Below are 13,962 nucleotides of genomic sequence, written 5' to 3' on the forward strand. Positions count from 1 at the left end.
CTCACATCCAACAGACGTCAGTTTAATCAAGGATGTAATGCAAAAGCAGATTTATGTGTATACAACTCACAATACTGAGAGTGCCCAAGTTTAAATCCTCAGCCACTTGACAACTTGTAGCTGCTCTATGTAGCATCTGGTAAATGGCACCAAGACAATGCACTAAAGATGAGTGAATCGAAGCTGACGAACCTGAATTCATTACGAGTTTCAGGAAAAATTATATTGCGCGAATCGCTGAATTAAACTCCATTTACTGCAGTCCAGGCTCCAGGGCATCTAAAATGGCAGATCCACATGTCAGTACATGGGGCAAGGAACGCTGGGAAAGCAAGGTGGGAAGGCAGGTAGGCGGGATGACCCTGAATCACATGCAGGATGCAGCCTATCAGCAGCCAGTCACCCTCACAGCACTATATATTCGGCAGCCATTTTCCGGCTGGTCATTTCATTCATTACACTGCAGAGAGATAGGATGGACATTGCTGTGTGTGTGTTACACAGAAAAGCTTTTTGCAGCAGCGTTTCACCTCCTAGTCACCTCAGCCTTCTGTTTGACACAGAGCACAGCGTTTTTGCACAGAAATTAATTCTTACTGCAGCAATTAACCCCTCAGTCACTGTTAACAGCATTGTATTAGTGAGGGGCAGAGAGCTGTGTGTTGCCTCAGCTGCAGAAAGTTTTCAAAGGAGGGAGAAATCATTTTTTAGGGCAACTCTGTGTCTTTGTTCCACAACAACTGGTCTGCTTGTTATACTAGTCTGTAGATGGTATAATCCATACCCAGCAGTCCATTCTTAATAGTATTTGAGAGAGAGTCTTCTTGCAATTTTGGGTTTAGTACACATTGACTGTGTCTGCAGCACAGTTTTTGGGGTACTGTAGCGCATTTTTCTGCTCTCATAAGTGAATAAACCACATACCTACATCTAATTGGTGTACTATTTTGTACCTGTTAATCTGTCAAGGACCTAGATACTGTGAAAGTCCAGGTAAAAGTAATCACTGGCTGGTGTTTTGCTCCAATACATTTTTTAAGCACACTGTAGCGCATTTTTCTGCCCTCTTTGTGCCACAACAAATGGTCTGCTGGTTATACTAGTCTGTAGATGGTATAATACATACCCAGGAGTCCATTCCTAATAGTCTGTGAGAGAGTGCAATTTTGGGTTTATTACACAGCGACTGTGTGCTGCCGCACTGTTGTGTACTGCTGGTGTTGAGCAGAAACATGTATTTTTTCCCCCACTTTGTTGGGGAACAACAAACCCCAAAACTTTTTCAATGGGCAGGTTTTCTTAAATTAACGATTTCACTTTTTAATCGCTTCTCAATAGATGAAAAGGGTGCTGACTTCATTTTTTCACTTAAAGGGGTATTCCGGCGCTAAGACATCTTATCCCGTATCCAAATGATAAGATGCCTGACCGCGGGGGTCCCGCCACTGGGGACCCCTGTGATCTTGCGCGCAGCACCCCGTTAGAATCAGTTCCCGGAGCGTGCTCGCTCCATGTTTGCATTGAGGGGGCGGAGCCAGTAATCAGACCCAGAGCGAGCATGCTCCGGGGACTGATTCTAACGGGGTGCTGCGTGCAAGATCATGGGGGTCCCCAGCGGCGGGACCCCCACGATCAGGCATATTATCCCCTATCCTTTGGATAGGGGATGAGATGTCTTAGCGCCGGAGTACCTCTTTAAGATTTGAAAAGTGTCAATTCAGTTTTCTAATACAAGACAGCAAACACATAATTATTTAAATCACAAAATCTTTCAAATATAAATAACAATTACAAAACAACACAATCATATATTGTGACTCCTAACAAACAAATATATAAAATAGTTATAGACACTTTAAGCAAGTGCCCTGGAGAAAGCTCTTGGAGAAATATGGAGAAATATCTAAAAATAAGTATTTTGCTTATAAAAATGAAATTCTGGTGAGACTTCTTAAAGGAAAACTGTCATCTTTCTCCCCCCCGCACTAACCAGCGGTACTGGCTGGTAGTGCGGGGGACGCTGATCAGTTTGATGCGTACCGTGTCTGGATCTGCCACGCCGTTAGGCCCTAATCCCAGTTAAACCCCAGTTAACAGGCGGTGGGTTCCTCAGACTCAACCCTCAGTTGGCATGACCCTCATGCTGCTGCTGCCACCTCAAGGCTCTGTCATTGGTATGGTATTGGTATGGCCGATAATCACGATTTTGTGCATTATCGGTATCGGCAATTACCTTGCCGATAAGCCGATAATTTTTTTGCATTTGAACTGCTCTGTCTTCAGACATAATAAAAGGAAAGTGTCTGGTCTTTATCTATTGTAAGTATAAGTCCATAGCACAGCACATGGCAGTTTCACTACAACATTTAACAATTGAGCTGTTTCTACCAGAAACTCCACAGCAGAAACTGGAGGTGGAGGAGATGACAACACATCAGCAGGAGCTGCTGCTAAGTTTTCTTTAGTCTTTGGCTCCCATTTATTACAGCTGGTACTTCATAGCACAATGGAAATGATCTTTGGAGTGAATTGTGGCACTTTTATAATCAGACATACACTTTAATAAATTTGGTATATTTTGGACTGTCTTTAGTCAGTAGCAGTGTACCTGTCATATCACAGAAAACAAATAATGCTTATATATGTTGCTTACTAGGTCATGTGAGTTCTTTACATATCTTTTTTACGTACCAAGCTTCTGTATTTTGCTCTCAAATCCCTCTGATCAGCTGCTTACTAGATCTGATATACACTGCTCAGGAAGGCAAGCATTGAGCCCACCCTCACTCACCATGCATTCACTTCCTCCCTGAGTCTGCTGTGCAGTGCTGGGTATCTTCACCCAATCACTGCGGGCTGCTCTGTAACCCCCCCCCCTCTCTTTTTTCAGACAGGAGTCTGATAGTCAGGACAGGAGAAAGCACAGAGGAGTGCTAGTTCCACCCTCACTAAGGCCGTTTTTGCAATACAGTTCCCGTATATGTTTTCGTATACGGGAACTGAAAACCGTATGGAACCGTATTGAAGACCATATGCCTTAACTCTCCATTTAAAACCGTATGCCAAAAGATGCATCCGGTTTTGTCCGTTTTGCATTCTGTACGGTTTTGTCAGTTTTTTTCCCGTACCCAAAACCGTATATATATATATATATATATATATATCTCAACTGGCTCCAGAAAGTTAAACAGATTTGTAAATTACTTCTATTAAAAAAATCTTAATTCTTTCAGTAGTTATGAGCTGCTGAAGTTGAGTTGTTCTTTTCTGTCTAAGTGCTCTCTGATGACACCTGTCTCGAGAATTGTCCAGAGTAGAAGCAAATCCCTATAGCAAACCTCTTCTACTCAGATTCACTGCAGTTCCCGAGACAAGCAGAGAGGTCAGCAGAGAGCTCTGTTGCCAGACAGAACAGAACAACTCAACTTCAGCAGCTGATAATTATTGGAAGGATTAAGATTTAATAGAAGTAATTTGCAAATCTGTTTAACTTTCTGGGGCCAGTTGATATATATAAAAAAGTTTTTTTCCTGGAATACCCCTCTAATACCTGACTGTGTGAACATTCTAGGTGTGCAGTGCTGGATGAGGGGAATGTTTTGGTCCTGAAACGCGCTGCTTGTGCTTTTATACCAATAAAGAAAGATTTAGCTCCAGTCTCATTTGAAAACCCCTGGTCTGTTTCTTTTTATGTATAAAAGCTGCACTACTACTTTCAGTAACTGTTTATATGGCAGTTTTTAACCCCTTAGGCCCTGGCTTCCTGGGTAAGGACCCAGGGTGTACCTGTATGCCCCTGGGAATTTCGGTCCCCACCGCACACCAGGCAGGGACCAGACCGGGGTGACTGTTGATATTGATCACCAGGCACCCCGCTCAAGGGGGGTCATCACACCGGCGATTTGCCGCAATTCCGGGTCATACGGGTCTATGGTGACCCGGTGACCCCCTGAAAGGATAGGAGGGTCCACCCCTCCTATCCCTGCTTTGGTCATCAAGAAGAGACGACCAATAGCAGATCGGGGGCGAGGGGGTTAACTTTCGGTTTCCCCGTTCAGCCCACCCACAAAAGGCCGGGCAGAACGGGGAAACCGAAGGGGACCGGCACCGAAATCCACTTACCCATCAGCGGAAGAAGAGGACAGTGATGCGGCTCCCTGGATCCTACAGAAGCCTGTGAGTTGCCTAGCAACATCTGGAGGGCTACAGTTTAAGACCACTATACAGTGGTCTCTAAACTGTAGCCCTCCAGATGTTGCAAAACTACAACTCCCGGCATGCCCAGACAGCTGTTTGCTGTGTGGGCATGTGGGATTTGTAGTTTTGCAACAGCAGGAGGGTCACAGTTTGGAGATCACTGTGCAGTGATCTCTAAATTGTGGCCCTCTAGATCTTGCAAAACTACAACTCCTAGCATGCCCACACAGCAGTTTGCTGTCTGGGTAAGCTGGGATTTGTAGCTTTGCAACATCTGGAGGGCCACAGTTTGGAGATCACTGTGCAGTGGTCTCTAAACTGTAGCCCTCCAGACGTTGCAAAACTACAAATACCAGCATGCCCAAACAGCTGTCTTGGCATGCTGGGAGTGGTAGTTGCGTGCCTCCAGCTGTTGCATAACTATATCTCCCAGGATGCCCTTCCGCGATCAGTACATGTTGGGAGTTGTTGTTTTGCAACAGCTGGAGGCACACTGGTTGGAAAATACTGAGTTAGGTAACAGAACCTAACTGAAGGTTTTCCAACCAGTGTGCCTCCAGCTTTTGCAAAAGTACAACTCCCAGCATGCACGGTCTGTCAGTACAAGCTGAAAAATTTTGTTTTTGAAACAGCTGGAGGTCTGCACCCCCCCCCCCCCCCCCATGTGAATGTACAGGGTACATTCACACGAGTGAGTTTACAGTAAGTTTCCTGCTTTAAGTTTGAGCTGCGGCAAATTTTTCACCACAGCGCAAGCTCCTAGCGGGAAACTCACTGTAAACCTCTGCCAGTGCGAATGTACCCTAAAAACACTACACTACACTACCACATAATAAAGGGTAAAACATAACATATACACCCCCCTACACTGTCCCCCCCAATAAAAACGCAGTTTAGGGCCACATATGGGGTATTTCCGTACTTGGGAGAAATTGCACTACAAATTTTGGGGGGGCTTTTTCTCCTTTTACCCCTTATGAAAAGGAAAAGTTGGGGGCTACACCAGCCTGTTAGTGTAAAAAAAATAAAAAATGTTTACACTAACATGTTGGTGTTGCCCTATACTTTTTATTTTCAAAAGAGGTCAAAGGAAAAAAAGACCCCCAAAATTTGTAACGCAAATTCTCCTGAGTACGGAAATACCCCATATGTGGGCGTAAAATGCTCTGCGGGTGCACAACAATGCTCAGGAGTGAGAGTGCACTATGTACATTTGAGGCCTAAATTGATGATTTGCACAGGGGTGGCTGATTTTACAGCGGTTCTGACATAAACGCAAAAAAAGAAATACCCACATGTTACCCCATTTTGGAAACTACACCCCTCACAGAACATAACAAGGGGTATAGTGAGCCTTAACACCCCACAGGTGTTTAATGAAAATTCTTCAAAGTTTGATGGAAAAATGAAAAAACAAAAAAAAAAATTTTCACTAAAATGCTGGTGTTACCCTAAATTTTTCATTTTCACAAGGGAAAATAGGAAAAAAGCCCCCCAAAATTTGTAACCCCATTTCTTCTGAGTAAGAACATATCCTATATGTGGATGTAAAGTTCTCTGCAGGTGCACTACAATGCTCAGAAGAGAAGGAGCGCCAATGGGATTTTGAAGAGAAAATTTGTCCGGAATTGAAGGCCACATGTGTTTACGAAGCCCCCATAGTGCCAGAACAATGGACCACCTCCCCACATGTGACCCCATTTTGGAAACTACACCCCTCATGTAATGTAATAAGGGCACAGTGAGCATTTACACCCCACAGGTGTCTGACAGATTTTTGGAACAGTGGTCCGTGAAAATGAAAAATTTAATTTTTCATTTGCACAGCCTACTGTTCCAAAGATCTGTCAAACACCAGTGGGGTGTAAATGCTCACTGCACCCCTTATTAAATTCTGTGAGGGGTGTAGATTCCAAAATGGGGTCACATGTGGGGGGGTCCACTGTGCTGGCACTATGGGGGCTTTGTAAAACGTACATGGCCCCAGACTTCCATTCCAAACAAATTCACTCTCCAAAACTCAATGGCGCTCCTTCTCTTCTGAGCATTGTAGTGCACCAGAAGAGCACTTGACGTCCACACATGGGGTATTTCCATACTCAGAAGAAATGGGGTTACAAATTTTGGGGGTCATTTTCTCCTATTACCCCTTGTAAAAATGTAAAATTTTGGGGGAAAAAAACAGCATCTTTTTTCAATTACACATCCAACTTTAACAAAAAGTCGTAAAACACCTGTGAGGTGTTAAGGCTCACTGTACCCCGTGTTATTTTCCTTGGGGGGTGCAGTTTCCAAAATAGTATGCCATGTGTTTTTCTTTTTTTTGCTGTGCTGGCAATATAGGGGCTTCCTAAATGTGACATGCCCCCCAAAAACCATTTCAGCTAAATTTGCTTTCCAAAAGCCAAATGTGACTCCTTCTATTCTCACCATTGTAGTTCGCCCGCAGAGCATTTTACGTCCTAACATGGGGTGTTTCCATACTTAGAAGAGATGGGGTTAGAGATTTGGGGGGGCATTTTCTCCCATTACCGTTTGTAAACATTGTAAATTTGGGAATAAAAACTGCACTTTTGTGAATTTTTTTTTTTCCATTTACACATCTGACTTTAACGAAAAGTCGTCAAACATCTCACTCGACCCCTTGTTACGTGCCTTGAGGGGTGTAGTTTCCAAAATTGTATGCCATGTGGGGGGGGGGGGGGGTTCTGCTGTTCTGGCACCATAGGGGCTTCCTAAATGTGACATGCCCCCCAAAAAACCATTTCCTCAAAATTCACTCTCCAAAATCCCATTGTTGTTCCTTCCCTGCGCCTGCCGAACACTTGACATACACATATTAGGTATTTACTTACTCAAGAGACATTGCGTTACAAATTTTGGAGGACTTTTTCTCCTATTACCCCTTGCAAGAATTAAAAAAACTGGGTCTACAAGAACATGCGAGTGTAAAAGATGAAGATTTTGAATTTTCTCCTTCACTTTGCTGCAATTCCTGTGAAGCACCTAAAGTGTTAACACACTTACTGAATGTCATTTTACTTTGAGGGGTGCAGTTTTTATAATGGGGTCATTTATGGGGTATTTCTAATATGAAGGCCCTTCAAATCCACTTCAAATCTGAACTGGTCCCTGAAAACATCAGATTTTGATTTTTTTTTTGAAAAATTGGAAAATTGCTGCTATACTTTGAAGCCCTCTGATGTCTTCCAAAAGTAAAAACCATGTCAACTTTATGATGCAAACATAAAGTAGACATATTATATATGTGAATCAATATATAATTCATTTGGTATGTCTATTTTCTTTACAAGCAGAGAGCTTCAAAGTTAGAAAAATACAAAATTTTAAATTTTTTCATCGAATTTTGGAATTTTTCACCAAGAAATGATGCAAGTAACAACGAAAATTTACCACTACCATAAAGTAGAATATTTCACGAAAAAACTGTCAGAATCAGAATAATCGGTAAAAGCATCCCAGAGTTATTAATGCTTAAAGGGGTTGTGCGCTGCCCTGACTTTCGAAGCTCCACTCACAGCGTCCAGAAGTTCATTACTCCGAACGCTGTGTGCGGGCTTCCGTCTTCGCCCCTCCTGACGTCTCGCCCGCCCCCATCGGGACGTCATGCCCGCCCCCTCTACCAAAGTCTATGGTAAGGGGGCGTGAACTTTCATTGAGGTGGCGGGAGAGACGTCACGAGGGGCCGGGTGAGACGTCACGCCCGGCGGCCGCGAACACGGAAGCCCGCACACAGCGTTCGGAGTAATGAACTTCCGGACGCTGTGAGCGGAGCTCCAAAAGTCAGGGCAGCGCACAACCCCTTTAAAGTGATAGTGGTCAGATGTGCAAAAAGGGCTGCGTCCTTAAGGTGAAAAAGGGCTCAGTCCTTAAGGAGTTAAATGTGGTCAGTGGTGCAAAAAGGGGTCAGTCCTTAAGGGGTTAAATGTGGTCAGTGGTCAGATGTGCTAAAAATGGCCGGGTCCTACACTGAAAATTGACTAGGTCCTTAAGGGGTTAACCAGAACCACTTTGGTCCAGGCTGTGCAACATCTCTCTGTGTTGGCAGTGTGTAACACAGTGGGGGAGATTTATCAAAACCTTTCCAGAGGAAAAGTTGCTGAGTTGCCTATAGCAACCAATCAGATCGCTTCTTTTATTTTTGAAAAGGCCTCTGAAAAATGAAAGAAGCGATCTGATTGGTTGCTATGGGCAACTCAGCAACTTTTCCTCTGGACAGGTTTTGATAAATCTTCCCCAGTGTTTCCAAACCAGGGTGCCTCCAGCTGTTGCAAAACTACAACTCCCATCATGCCCGGAGTTGTAGTTTTGCAACAGCTGGAGGCACCCTGGTTGGGAAACACTGGTGTATCAGGTGCCCAACGTCAATAAACCTTTATTATTACAATACTGATGCCTACTTTGATGCCTATTTCTGCCTTTGTCTGTATTTACCTCAGGGCTCTTGATTTCAATAGAAGTGATTATTATAAGTTCTCTTCATGCAGAAACCAGCAAAATATAATGCGCGAGTCAAAAAGGAACCGAATAGGGGAGTGGACGAATGAGAGAGCGCGCTCAGCGCTGCCAGCCACACTGTCCCCACGAGCTGCGACAGAGGAAGACGCTGCCAGCCACACTGTCCCCACGAGCTGCGACAGAGGAAGACGCTGCCAGCCACACTGTCCCCACGAGCTGCGACAGAGGAAGACGCTGCCAGCCACACTGTCCCCACGAGCTGCGACAGAGGAAGACGCTGCCAGCCACACTGTCCCCACGAGCTGCGACAGAGGAAGACGCTGCCCAGTCACTTAGGAGCCGCTGTCCCTTTAAGAAGCACAATGACCTGTGTGTGGGAGGAGGGGCCGCATCCTGACAATCAGGTGCACGTCTGTGGAGGATGATGTCATCCCTGTGAGGAGCGCTGCCCGGCCGGGAGAGAGGGAAGGGACGGACGAGGCAGAGCGGAGCCCTACATGCAGCCGCGCTATCATTCTTATTCTCATTATTCTTCCAGATGGGAGGATGAGGAGCCGCTCCGGACCGCGGGCGCTGACGGTGAGTGGCCGCCTGTGCCCGTCCCTCCTGAAGGTGACACACGCAGCGCTCCGTGTGTATTGACAACTTCTTATGTAAGAACCCCCGGCCTGCACAGCTGTGCACAGGAGACAACCACTGGCACTGCCAGCCGGGCCTAGCACCCACTGACCTGGCACTCATGGTGCAGTCATGGCTGCAGCCGGCCATGGAGATGCCTATGGAGCTGGTCACTTACTGACATATATATAGACATGTTACTAGGCGGTGCTGGGGAGGCTGCATCTGCTGGAGCATGCACTGATGGAGGGAGAGCAACCCTGCCAGCTGGCTATGTACAGGCCCTGAAGGCCCCGCTATGTGCCCATACCTGTGCAACCTGCTGCGACTTGTAGTGCCACAGCAGCTGCAGAGTGTGCAGGTCCCTGCCATGTGTTAGCTGGAGGTGAATCCTGGCATGCTCTGTACTGTCCTTTCCCTGAACATCAATCAGAAGCCCTGGAAATAAAGATGAGTGACAGCTCCAGCACACACCATCACCCAGCTCCCCAAGAACCCTAAATGGCAAACAGTCTGCTTAGGCAAAAGTATAGGACAGTGTTTCCCAACCAGGGTGTCTCATGCTGTTGCAAAACTACAACTCCCAGCATGCCCGGACAGCCTTCGGCTGTCCGGGCATGCTGGGAGTTGTAGTTTTACAACAGCTGGAGGCACCCTGGTTGGGAAACACTGGTATAGGATAAATTACTGCAGGACTTGTCAGAATTGCAGTTAAAGCTGAGTGATAGCAAATCTAGCCAGCGATAAAACCTGTCGCCCAGCTCCCCTTTAACCCTGAATGGCAAAACTGCCTGGTTATGAAACAGTATGGGATGTATCAGTGCACGATTCAGTAGTTTTTCTAGTCAGGACTTTGGAAAAGTTGAGTGATAGCCAATATGGCCATCGATAAAACCTGTCACCCAGCTCCCTGATAACCCTGAATAGCAAAACTGCCTGGTTATGTGACCGTATGGAATGTATCAAGGCATAATTTAGTAGTTTTGCACGTACGGCCGTCGATAAAACCTGCCACCCAGCTCGCCAATAACCCTGAATAGCAAAACTGCCTGGTTATGTGACCGTATGGAATGCATTAATGCATGATGTAGTAGATTTGCAGGTCAGGACAGCCAGCTTTTCAGTGACCCTGAATGGCAAAACAGCCTGGTTATGCAACAATATGGGATGTGTCATAGCATAACGTAGTAGATTTGCTGCTCGGGAGTCTGGAAAAGTTGATTCTTAGCCAATATAGTCACATTCATAGCCCCATGCAGCTTACCAATGACCTTGAATGACAAAACTGCCTGGTTGTGCAACAATATGATGTATATGTGAATGTCTATATTTCTAGATTCTCTGTTGCCTAGTTAGATGGGGAAGTGATAGCTGCAATATATCACTGCATGTGTTTGCAGATTTGCTGCTTAGGATTCTGGGAAACCTAAGTGACACTATGGTAACACCAGGATAAGTTCCCACAGGTTGCATTTGCTTTGGATTGTTCTATTGCAAACCTGATCCTTTTACAAATTTAATTTAAAAGCAAATTTACAACAAATCTTGACGACTTGAGGCTTTTGTATTGTAAATCTTCCTTGTTGAAATAAAAAAAGCCGCTCCCATGGCGTTGCTACTCCGTTCTGCCCTCCTCTAAGTCTCTGTGCAGCTGGTCTCCAGCGATGATTGTCACATGTGACCCCTCTAGCGGTCTCCTTTGATGACCAGTCATTCGGGTGTGCTGAGTAGGGATCGACCAATTATCGGTTTGGCTGATGTTATCGGACGATATTCACGATTTTGGACATTATCGTTATCGGCAATTACCATGCCGATAATGCCCCGCCTCCCCGGCCAGAGACCGCTGCTGCTGCCCCATTGCCTCCCCCCATCTCCAGTTTTATAATTACCTGTTCCCGGGGTCCACGCTACTTCTGGCTCCTGCAGCGTACTGCACGCTGCGCAATGACGAGTGACGTCCTCAACGCGACGTCACCGTCAGTGCGCACAGTGACAGCTCAGGATGCCACCGGGAACAGGTAATTATAAAACCGGGGATGGGGGAGGCAATGGGGTGGCGGTGGTGGTGGTTGGACTAGGGAGGACCACAGGACAGGCAGGGGGAGAGAAGCGGGTGGCGGCAATGGTCTCTGGCCCCCCAAAAGCCGCTGCAGTTCATTGATTTAAAGCACCCGTTTTAAATCATTGATCTGCAGCCGCTTCTGCGGGCCGGGGGGGTGCGGGGGTAATAGCTATTGGCCTGAAAGGTCACAGATTATCGATGTCGGCCCTAAAAAAAATCGATATCGGTCGATCCCTAGTGCTGAGACAGCAGAATACCAGAGAAGCATTGCAAGTAGAGGAGGTAGTAAAATCCAGTGCAGATTTTCCACCAACCAATCCAGAATTCACAGCTATTACCCCTTGCAGGATTTTACCCTTAGAGGTAGTAAATAGGGCAACTCAAGAAAATACAGAATAGTTATATTATTTTAACTTTAGGGGGAAGTTTGCTTTAATCTTTAGTAGACTTTCAGTTCTTTATCCACAAAAATGTGCATCGCTCTTGTATCCCTAGTAATAATCCTGAAAAACATTTGGCAGTTTTGGCAGCGGTGATACTTGGGTTTAGTTTAGCTTTCGACGTTTATGTCAGTGCATGTCTATGTGTGTCAATGCTTATGTTGTAGCAGATGTCTTCACATACTGCAGATGATCACCCAACGTGGTGGACCGCAGTAAAGCATTGCTCTCTGGGATTTCCTACTGTCTTTTACGTTTGTGTTATGATAGTAAGAAGTTCCTGGAAGCAGATGAACAATGTAGATTCCAACCATGAAAAGTTACCATATGTTCTAATAAGGTACATTTATCTTCCAGCTAAAACACACATGAAAAAGATCCAGAAGACACAGATGACTTTTATTTTAACAGGAAACCATTGTAGAGTATTGTATAGCAAAGAAAAAATATTTTCTTTTCTTCACTAAAATATTTTCACTAACCTGAGGAAAGAGTGAACTGAGTGTACGGTCACTACAGCGATATGTGCTGTATTAAAAAAAAAAAAAAAAAAAAAAAAAAATGCCACGATACATCAGTCGTCTCCAACCTGTGACTCTTTGCAGGCTGTTGGCATGCTGAAAGTTGTAATTTTACAAATATAGAGCCATGGGAGGGAGAACACCAAAATATGAAGACTTTTAAAGGGGTACTCCGGTGCTTAGACATCTTATCCCCTATCCAAAGGATAGGGGATAAGATGCCTGATCGCGGGAGTCCCGCCGCTGGGGACCCCCGGGATCTTGCACGCGGCCCCCCGTTTGTCACACGCCGCCGGCCCAGTGGTCATTGGTAATCACACCCGCAGCGAACACGCTCCGGGGACTGATTACAAATGGGGTGCCGCGTGCAAGATCCCGGGGGTCCCCAGCGCCGGACTCCCGCAATCAGGCATCTTATTTCCTATCCTTTGGATAGGGGATAAGGTGTCTAAGCACCGGAGAACCCCTTTAAAGTTCATGTTATCCCATGGTTAGTGAGAAATCTGGGCTAGAGGTCTCAGCTCACAAGTGCAGTAGAATAGAATGGCTTCAATAAAGGAATCTGGCTCAGGCTGGGTCCACACTACGTTTTGTCCCATACGGGAGCGCATACGGCAGGGGGGAGCTAAAAGCTCGCGCTCCCGTATGTGACCGTATGCGCTCCCGTATGTCATTCATTTCAATGAGCCGACCGGAGTGAAACGTTCGGTCCGGTCGGCTCATTTTTGCGCCGTATGCGCTTTTACAACCGGACCTAAAACTGTGGTCAACCACGGTTTTAGGTCCGGTTGTAAAAGCGCATACGGCGCAAAAATGAGCCGACCGGACCGAACGTTTCACTCCGGTCGGCTCATTGAAATGAATGACATACGGGAGCGCATACGGCAGGGGGGAGCTAAAAGCTCGCGCTCCCGTATGTGACCGTATGCGCTCCCGTATGTCATTCATTTCAATGAGCCGACCGGAGTGAAACGTTCGGTCCGGTCGGCTCATTTTTGCGCCGTATGCGCTTTTACAACCGGACCTAAAACTGTGGTCAACCACGGTTTTAGGTCCGGTTGTAAAAGCGCATACGGCGCAAAAATGAGCCGACCGGACCGAACGTTTCACTCCGGTCGGCTCATTGAAATGAATGACATACGGGAGCGCATACGGTCACATACGGGAGCGCGAGCTTTTAGCTCCCCCCTGCCGTATGCGCTCCCGTATGGGACAAAACGTAGTGTGGACCCAGCCTCACACGGCACTAAGTGACCAGGACAAGGTATGGAGGATACAACGGACTTTATTGACCAAAATGCAATACGTTTTGCTGCCCATGTGCAGCTTCTTCTATCTTGGAGATAAATTGTTTCAATTTTGGGGGATTCGTGTCCTTCCAGTGCTGAAGCGATCACCTTTCTATCCATATACAAAGAAATTGTTGCATCTAGTTCCCACCAAATAGTATTATGGTCATTGCCAAACATAGATCTACTCAGTAGTAATTTTTGAAATATAGGAGAAATGTTTTTGTTACCGCTCCCCACCTTGCCCACATCTAATAGAAAAGAGATAATCTGAACATATTTCTTGTTTCAGTAACTTTCCATGGATGAACCTGTTGTTTTCTAGTACTGAAATACATCTGTGGTTGACACCT

The 13,962-nt window shown here is 45.9% G+C and overlaps 1 protein-coding gene across 6 annotated transcripts in view; it reads left to right on the forward strand.

The window, feature by feature from the left end:
* Positions 1-8,636: 8,636 nt before the first annotated feature.
* The window catches only part of USP54 (ubiquitin specific peptidase 54), a 163,195-nt gene continuing 157,869 nt past the window's right edge, over positions 8,637-13,962 (forward strand). For 2 of the 6 annotated variants that reach the window (XM_056530672.1, XM_056530673.1), the window contains exon 1: positions 8,732-9,255. The gene's annotated coding sequence lies outside the window, so the exon portion shown is untranslated. Of the gene's footprint in view, positions 9,256-13,962 lie in introns of all 6 variants that reach the window. The other 4 variants (XM_056530676.1, XM_056530671.1, XM_056530669.1 and 1 more) reach the window with 3 other exon arrangements.

Source organism: Hyla sarda, chromosome 7 (assembly GCF_029499605.1).
Source record: "Hyla sarda isolate aHylSar1 chromosome 7, aHylSar1.hap1, whole genome shotgun sequence".
Lineage (NCBI taxonomy): Eukaryota > Metazoa > Chordata > Amphibia > Anura > Hylidae > Hyla > Hyla sarda.